This window comes from Rhamphochromis longiceps, linkage group LG16 (genome assembly GCF_057381845.1).
Source record: "Rhamphochromis longiceps isolate RC_006_pf linkage group LG16, R_longiceps_female_GT1.1, whole genome shotgun sequence".
Taxonomy (NCBI): Eukaryota; Metazoa; Chordata; class Actinopteri; order Cichliformes; family Cichlidae; genus Rhamphochromis; species Rhamphochromis longiceps.
This window is the reverse complement of record NC_140572.1, coordinates 4289913-4299719: the sequence shown is the minus strand read 5'-3', so window position 1 is coordinate 4299719 and position 9807 is coordinate 4289913. Positions and strand designations below refer to the sequence as shown.

Genomic DNA, 9807 nt, shown 5'->3' with positions numbered 1-9807 from the left:
TCTGGAGAGTGTCAGCTTCCTGTTTATAGATACAAAAATATGTAATGTTGTGAACTCTGGCCGCAGCGGCGCAAGAAAAAGGAGAATTACGGGAAGCACTCACAACAGGTAAAATCAAAATAACAAAGTAAAGTAGGATAAAATAAAAACCAACAAAAGAACAACACAATATACTTCCCCGTACTGTTACTGCTAACCTCTGTTAACCTAGTAACTCTTACCTTCTAACTGACAGCTGGTCAATAAACGAGCTCCATAAACGCTCCATATTCACCTTTACATGGAATATAAAGGGAAAAGAAGAAACACAGTGCTGTGTCAGCGTTAGACATATAGATATATCCTTGCTTTTAATACATTTGAAGGTGGGTGGGAGAGGTGCTTCTCCGCGTAGTCTACGGTCTCTTTGGGATCGGTAAAGCTTTTCCTCACATCACCATGGGTCACTAACAGCTTTGCAGGGTATAGCAGTCTGTACCTGACGCCGGTCATCCCACGTAGTCTTCCTCTCATATTTGCAAATGCGGCTCTGCGTTTCCAACAGAGGGAGGGAAATCTGGGAGGATGTTTATTTTAAAAACCCTTATACATCAGGTTCTTGTTCTCTGCAGCTTTCAGCAGAATTTCCTCACCAATGTGGTAGTAGTGCAATCTCAAGATGATGGGCCGAGGAAGATGACTTTGTTTGGGACGCTGGCGATTCACTCGATGTGCTCGATCGATGAGTGCAGTGCCGTAGCTCCGCAAACGCACATAACGCACACTGCGTAGGGCACCAAATGGCCGGTAGGGCACCAAAAAAATCAGGGTCGTAAAAAAAAAAAGTAAACCATATTAATACTATAAATATCATATGCATTAATATGGTTAAACAATACAAAAGCAACATAAAACAATTTTCCCGAGAAAAGGGGTGAATCTGCTTTGTGCCCTGTCTCCAGTCTCCTCCTGGTGCCCCCCCACTCCCAGTGGTCTGTTCTATAATTGGTAAACACCTGTTTGAACATGGCCTCGAAACGGCAACAGGAGTCGGGAGCGGAGAAAAGAAAGAAGAAGAGGAAGCGTGATGAAACTCAGGCGTCGCTTGACGGTAAGGCAATGTTTAAATAATAATAATTTAAAAAGTTCATTATTGTAGCCCTTGCTTGCACGCTCATGTCCGTCAACTCTGTGATAGCTCCTGTTAGCAGTGTTCATACTGTGTTAACAAATGTTGCAAATGATTGATGTTGGGTAGTTTGTTTACGTTGTGGATATGAATATAGAATGGACTACTAAAAGCAACTCATCATGGTCACTCAATTGACGGTTTTCAGATAACGTTAGCAATCGTGAGTCACGATTGCTAACGTTATCGTGATTCGTGAGACTAGCATTTCCCTCCTCAGATTGCTAGCTGGCTAACGTCATGCATGCTACTGATTAACCTTAACTTTGGGATAGGTCAGTGATGCAGTCAAGTATTATTATCAGATTAGACAAGATTACTTTGTATGTTGCTGCATTTCAGGATATCTATAAAGACGCATATCTTATTTATGCCATTGACGTCTGAACACATAAATAGTTCTCGTCTTTCTTTAGGTTCATAGATCAAGGGCGACATCTGTTGGTGAAACTGTAATATGAAACCTATATCTTCCAGTAATATAGATTTCCTACTTGCGCATTTATATCAAATTATGTACAGCATGTTTATATTGCCATTTGCCATTATGAAAATCTATACATGTAAAATATAGTTAGTAATTTTTAAATGTACCAGTGACTTACTTAATTTATTAGTCTTATAATGCAATCTTTCGTAGGCCTACTGTAGATTCAAAATTGTATTTCTGTAAAATCCCTGAATATTTTCTCTTGTATGCAGGGTCAATGCTTAAATATGTTCAAGGAGGATCTCAAGGACAGGATGAACCATCCAGTAGTAGTGCCATCCCTGGACATCAACCACCAGCCATTGTAGACCCTGCAACAATCCCTAGCCAAGAAGAACAAGAACCATCAACCACCAGTTCAGGTACAGTTCCATACACAAGTACCACTGAGAGTCCTGTCACTGAGAGACTATCAGAAAGTGACACTGTGGAGACATGTGTGCCCCCTTCAACCGATCCTGCTCTTTGGCCAGCTCACATTGTAGATGCTGATCGTGTTGAAATTGTGCGGAGAAGTCCTTTTAATGTCAGCTCTGATTTTAATTTTCCAAAGGGGCCTGATGGAAGAGCATTTCACACTAGCCTTAAGTTCAAAATTCTTCCCAATGGAGAAAAGGTTCACCGGAGCTGGTTAGTGTACTCACCGCAGAACAATGCTGTGTTCTGCTTTGCATGTAAGCTTTTCAGTGTGAAGGATATAAAGCTGTTCCAATGTTCAATTTTTGTTTCAGTATTTATTTGTAACAGTATTTTTAACCTCCTTTAACCTTATTTATTTGTTTAACTGTCATGTTTGTTGTTATTTAATTAAACAAATTCCACTGAGAAATTCAAAAGTATTAATTACCGTTGAGCTCAAAGGTTATATTAATACACGGTTAACGAATGTGTATTTATGACGACGATTTGTGAGACGAACAAAGGTAAACTTACCTTTGTTCGTACGATGGTCTTTCGGTGCATTTCAAGGTCCTGTACCCATCCGTCGGTAAACTGTACCTGGGCTTGTTGCAGTGACCTGAAGTTACTAAACTTCATGAGTGTATGCACTCACTCCAAGAACCGTATAATTATAAATCTGAGCGTGGTGAAAGTTGGGCAGCACGCTAACGTCTTTTGTCCCTCTGTGTGCTCGTAAGGGTCTGACCCTTTCACTCCTTTGATTTTTCCTCGTATCTTTTCTTTGTCTTTTCGTCGAGTCTGTCTTTGTACGGACCGGCATTGTTCTCCGTCGTTTTGTACATACCTTTTTTGTGCGGCAAAGAAAAAACAAGAAGGTATTGGAACCAGAGAATGAACGTTTTGTGGTGCTGCAATTGCAAATGCTTGTATTTGATGCGGTACTTGGATTGTTTTGCCAGGAGTTCCCGGCATGCAATGCGCAAAGTCACGTGGTCTGTCAATCGCTATAGGAAAAACCATAAAGCCTTTGCATGAAAACAACTGCTTTGATGTACACTGCCTTGTTGGTATATATGTATCAATCTAATAAAGTTAAACCTACACCATTCTCCCTATTCGGGATTTTAAACAGTACATAGCGGAAACAAAAAGACTGCTTGGTAGAGTTAACCTCCTGAACTATCTACAACACATGGTAGAAACCTGAAATTAAGACCAAGAACACTAGAGGTGAGACATGATCATTAATTAATATTAAAATTAATAAATGACAGATTTAGAGATATTTTCATAAAGTATTTATTTACCAAAACAATAGAAAACAGCATGGTAGCACAATATATTTTGTTAACACAGCAACCTTTAAATATGAAAGGAGACAGAGAAAGAAAGGTGAGAAAGAAGAATAAGAATAACACTTAATTGAGTTTTTGATGGCATTTTACACACAGTACTAATACAGTATCTAGAAAATATGGGAAAATACTGGCATCATATACAGTACTTACTTCTGAAGAAATTATATGGGACCCTGAAAAACAGGACACAAGTGAAAGGTCAAAGAACTGTGAATGGCAATTGATGGACTTGCTCAGATGATCACAGTACTGGCATCTTTATTCCAGAAAGGAATTAGAGAAATCATATACACTAGTACTTACGTTGATGAACTTAAAAAGTTGAATGGTCTCGAACCTCTTAAACAAACAATGTATGATCAGACCCTGACAAACAGGACAGAAAGGAATAAAGATTAGATGAATATTAAAATCTATAAAGGACAGATTATGATTGAATTGTATCACCAAAGACTATTCACTCATCAATAAAAGGTCACCTACAACACTTCCACAGCAGCAACACTGAACATATCTTAAGACATGGAAACCTTTATGAAGTGAAAGGACAGACAGTGAAGGTTGAGAAAGAATTGTACTTAATAGATTTTTTCAGACGATGACAGTACTGGTATGCTTACTCTAGAAAAATGGTTGAATCATATTCCATATAGTACTTACTTAAAATGAACACACGTCAGTCCTCCTAAAATGACTGACAGCATCTGAAATGAAACAATGACAGATTAAGACTGTAAGAATATATGTTTATAAATGCCTAATACTCCAATCTCATATTTATTCTGTCTATTAAGATGGACAAATTCTAAGCATTTACCAATCACTTGACTTGTTTGAAGTGAAGGTAGATACTAAACGTATTCATTTAGGCAATAACAATAAAGCTGAATTTAATATTAACAATAGATAATTAGGAATGTTTTGCTCATTTTTATTTCACCTCACCAGGTTACAAAAGGAGCTTTCTCAGCAGGTCACTCTTCTCAGCTACCCTGTCAATGACCATGTCAGAGTCCAATGACATGAGAATGTCCTTTTCAGTGGCCATCAGCATAAACATCTCCAGCTTGTTTGCAGACAGGCTGCTTCGGAGTCTGCTTTTAATGAAGTTGAGTGTAGAGAATGTTCTTTCACAGGCAACCTGAGTGAGGGAGAGGGTCAGCAGGTACTTGTATGCCAGCCCAAGGAGACGATAGGCATCAGACAGCATGTTGAACCGCCTGAGTATTTGATAGCAGCACAGTGGGCAATTTTTGCAAGAACCACAGCTTTCGGTCACAATTTCACTTTCTTCGTCCCATTCTTCAGATCTGTCCTTTGCTGTTCTGGTCGTGTACTCATCTACATGTGATGTCTTAAGCCTTTCCCACTGTTCAGCAAAACGTTTCAGTTCTGACTGAAGGTTATTAACTGTAGCCCTGCTGTCAAATTTAAGTAGACAGGCGCTGAGGTTCTGAAATGCATTACTTGGAAGAGAAACTGTTCTGACCTGGCTAAACTTCCTGGGGTCCAACCATGCCAAATCGGCAAGAAGAGGGCCATGTATGACAAATCGTCTGTGGATTGCTTCAATAACTGTGTCCAGGATGATGTTGTGCACTTTCACCTCATATGATTTCTCAGCATTGATTTGCAACTCATCTTCAGGCATCTCTCCGGCCATGCCTTTTCTCCTTTTGGCTCTCTTTTTAGGTAGTTCAGCCTCCACTTCCATGTCTGTGTTGTTCTCCCTCTCCTCTAGTTTTTGATTTGTCTGTTTCACAAATGTGTCTGCAGCTGTCTTCACAGTTGGAAAGTCCCTGGCAATACTTTTGAGGCCATCTTGTGTGGCAGTCACCATATGATGGGCAGAGAGAATGTCCATCCCCTTTGACTGGAGGTACTTTGACAGAGGAGTTGTTGCTCAAACACTCTAAGAAATATCTGTGCTGTTAACACAGTTTCATGCCTCTTTAAAGCCTCGTGCTTTGGCACGAACAGCTGGCTTTTCTTTTTCCCTCTTTTCAATGGCTTCCATCGTCAGCACTACATCAACGAAGAGGCCATCATCTGGTTTTCCAAAATGTCCAAAGATTTTCTGGAGGGCATCATGCTTGGCCCACCACCGTGTCTCACCTATTGGACTGAGGCGTCTGTGTCTTGTGTTTTCGGTTTTTTTCTCCCACAGATTAACCCTGTGATGGGACTCCTTGATGAACACAGCTATGTCATTAAGTAAATTAAAGAGTGATCCACTTTCAATGACACTTTGTGTTGTGTCAGCAATCACAAGATTAAGTATGTGTGCATAGCACCACACATGCACATGAGTTGGAGACTGGGCAGTCATAAGTGCTGAAAAGCCTTTGTACTGGCCCTGCATATTTGAAGCACCATCTGTTGCATTCCCAATGCACATGGCCTTGTCTAGATTCAGATGCTCTAAAACTCCAGAAAGCAAGTTTACAAAGTACTGCCCCGTGGATGCTTTGCACCTCACTATGGAGACAAGCATCTCCTGCACAGACTCAGTAACATACCTGATGATTACTGAACACTGATCATAACCTGTGATGTCTTGGGTTGTGTCTAGCTGAACAGAAAACATCCCAGCTTTCTGGACATCACTGGCGATGCTCTCTTGAAGGAGATGGCCAAGTGCATCAATCACTGAGTTGACAGTTGTTTTGGAGAGTAGGGTGATGAGAGATCCTCTACCTCTTGATCCACTGGTCTGATGCAACTTCTTGCTTTTTTCAATGCAGTCATTCAAATGTTCTCCAAGGCACATATCATACTTGCCTAATAACACAATCAGTTCCAGAAAGTTACCATGATCGATGGTGTTATCACCTAAAGTGTATGCAGCCTCATTCTCCACATGCCTATAGCTGAGTCCCCTCTTCCCAAGTACTTTGATCACATCCACTATACGCTCTAAAACTTGCAGTCTCTTTTTCACTTGTGCTCTGTGAGCTGACAACTGACTGCCAGCAAACAAGCTCCTGATGTTGCCTTTTGAGCACCTTAAGAAAAAAGCTTCAGCACAGGTCTGGTGTGTGTTGCTCTTTTCATGCTCCTCTGTGCGCAGATGTATATGTCGCCAGTCACTCATGCCTGTTATAAATGTGCTGGTGTCAGTCCGCCTTGCAAATGCCAGACACACAAAGCAGAACAATAAATGGCGTTCTTTGCAATAAGTAAGCCACTTCCTGTTGGTGCCATCTTTACAGCTGAACACCCTCATCACAACTGCACTGCTACTGTTCTGCTGTGGGTGGTAATCTAAGAAGGCCTGTAATATGGCAGGTTCAGGGCGAGCAAAGTAATCGATGCCCTGGCTCTCACTCTCCTGCTCTTCCATCTCTCTCTCCTGCTCTTCCATCTCTCTCTCTTGCTCTTCCATCTCTCTCTCTTGCTCTTCCATCTCTCTCTCTCTTGCACTTCCATCTCTCTCTCTTGCTCCATCTCTCTCTCTTGCTCTTCCATCTCTCTCTCTTGCTCTTCCATCTCACTCTCTTGCTCCATCTCTCTCTCTTGCTCTTCCATCTCTCTCTCTTGCTCCATCTCTCTCTCTTGCTCTTCCATCTCACTCTCTTGCTCCATCTCTCTCTCTTGCTCTTCCATCTCTCTCTCTCTTGCACTTCCATCTCTCTCTCTTGCTCCATCTCTCTCTCTTGCTCTTCCATCTCTCTCTCTTGCTCCATCTCTCTCTCTTGCTCTTCCATCTCTCTCTCTTGCTCCATCTCTCTCTCTTGCTCTTCCATCTCACTCTCTTGCTCCATCTCTCTCTCTTGCTCTTCCATCTCTCTCTCTCTTGCACTTCCATCTCTCTCTCTTGCTCCATCTCTCTCTCTTGCTCTTCCATCTCTCTCTCTTGCTCTTCCATCTCTCTCTCTCTCTTGCTCCATCTCTCTCTCTTGCTCTTCCATCTCTCTCTCTTGCTCCATCTCTCTCTCTTGCTCTTCCATCTCACTCTCTTGCTCCATCTCTCTCTCTTGCTCTTCCATCTCTCTCTCTCTTGCACTTCCATCTCTCTCTCTTGCTCCATCTCTCTCTCTTGCTCTTCCATCTCTCTCTCCTGCTCTTCCATCTCTCTCTCTTGCTCTTCTCTCTCTCCTGCTCTTCCATCTCTCTCTCCTGCTCTTCCATCTCACTCTCTTGCTCTTCTCTCTCTCCTGCTCTTCCATCTCTCTCTCTTGCTCTTCCATCTCTCTCTCCTGCTCTTCTCTCTCTCCTGCTCTTCCATCTCTCTCTCTTGCTCTTCCATCTCTCTCTCCTGCTCTTCCATCTCTCTCTCTTGCTCCATCTCTCTCTCTTCCTCTTCCATCTCTCTCTCTTGCTCCATCTCTCTCTCCTGCTCTTCCATCTCACTCTCTTGCTCCATCTCTCTCTCCTGCTCTTCCATCTCTCTCTCTTGCTCCATCTCTCTCTCTTGCTCTTCCATCTCTCTCTCTTGCTCCATCTCTCTCTCCTGCTCTTCCATCTCTCTCTCTTGCTCCATCTCTCTCTCTTGCTCTTCCATCTCTCTCTCTTGCACTTCCATCTCTCTCTCCTGCTCTTCCATCTCTCTCTCCTGCTCTTCCATCTCTCTCTCTTGCTCCATCTCTCTCTCTTGCTCCATCTCTCTCTCCTGCTCTTCCATCTCTCTCTCTTGCTCTTCCATCTCTCTCTCTTGCTCTTCCATCTCTCTCTCCTGCTCTTCCATCTCTCTCTCTTGCTCTTCCATCTCTCTCTCTTGCTCTTCCATCTCTTTCTCCTGCTCTTCCATCTCTCTCTCCTGCTCTTCCATCTCTCTCTCTTGCTCCATGTCTCTCTCTTGCTCCATGTCTCTCTCTTGCTCCATGTCTCTCTCTTGCTCCATGTCTCTCTCTTGCTCCATGTCTCTCTCTTGCACTTCCATCTCTCTCTCTTGCTCTTCCATCTCTCTCTCTTGCACTTCCATCTCTCTCTCTTGCTCTTCCATCTCTCTCTCTTGCTCTTCCATCTCTCTCTCTCTTGCTCTTCCATCTCTCTCTCTCTTGCTCTTCCATCTCTCTCTCTTGCTCTTCCATCTCTCTCTCTTGCTCTTCCATCTCTCTCTCTCTTGCTCTTCCGTCTCTCTCTCTTGCTCTTCCGTCTCTCTCTCTTGCTCTTCCGTCTCTCTCTCTTGCTCTTCCGTCTCTCTCTCTTGCTCTTCCATCTCTCTCTCTCTTGCTCTTCCGTCTCTCTCTCTTGCTCTTCCGTCTCTCTCTCTTGCTCTTCCGTCTCTCTCTCTTGCTCTTCCGTCTCTCTCTCTTGCTCTTCCGTCTCTCTCTCTTGCTCTTCCGTCTCTCTCTCTTGCTCTTCCGTCTCTCTCTCTTGCTCTTCCATCTCTCTCTCTCTTGCTCTTCCATCTCTCTCTCTTGCCCTTCCATCTCTCTCTGCTGCTCTTCTGTCTCCTCTGTCACAGACTTCTCCACTTTTGATGATAAATCAGCTGGTGCAACATGGATTGGCACAATTTGTTAAGATTTTGAGAAATTTGAGAAACTAACCTTAAGCATAAAATAAAATTTACTATCAGTAACTTCATAGCACCCGCCCAGCAGTATATAAACTCCGTCATGCTAGTTACGCTGTACGAGTTATTAACCTGTGCAGTTAATAAAAGGACAGGTAATGTTTGTCGCGCTGTTGCACACACAGCACGCTCGTTTGTTTCAGTTTGTCAGTAGCAACAAGACAGCTTACCAACGTGTACGTAATAAGCTAATACTCCTGGGTGCTACACACTACAGTGTGCGCTGTACACCTACTTACTGGTTGTGTCGCATCAGTCTGTGTCTCTGAGTTAACTTGTGTTTCTCCTACAGCTCCGGACCGCAACAAATGCGCGTGCTCTTTGTGAGCTCGTTCCCGGCTCGTAACCACCGCGTTCTGCTGTCAAGGGTGATCATTGGTTAAATGTGCAAGCCAGATCCTTTTATTTAGCGAAACTGTGATTAATAGTTAAATATTATTGTTGAGGGGCACAGACAGGACTCCGCACCCACACACACATTAAAAAAATAATAATAATATTTTAAAAAAAAAAGTTGCCTCAACAAAAGGGCACCTTGGGCACCCATCAGGAAAGGGGCGGGTGCTCAAGCCCCTCTAACCCCCCCCCCCCCTGCACGTGCCTGCTGTTAGGTTAATTGTGCTGATCCTCAGGTTGGGGGATTTGTGTTTGTACTGGAGCGCAAAATTCAAACCAATGGAAGATGGACAACAAAAGTTCAAAGCCATCAGGTGCTCAGGTTAGAAAAAAGAGAAAAGATGCAGGTAAGCAGACGTGTGATTGGATAATGGCAGCTCATCCTGAACCAGTCAGACTAAACTCCAAACAATACATTATGTTACAGATTTTAATATTAATTAGTCATTGTTACTTGTTGATTTGTCCTTTT

The 9807-nt window shown here is 42.8% G+C and overlaps 1 protein-coding gene across 1 annotated transcript in view; it reads left to right on the top strand.

Annotated features, from left to right (window-relative positions):
* LOC146650421 (protein NLRC3-like) overlaps positions 1-9807 on the top strand; it is a 159237-nt gene that overhangs the window by 67617 nt on the left and 81813 nt on the right. The window lies entirely within an intron of this gene.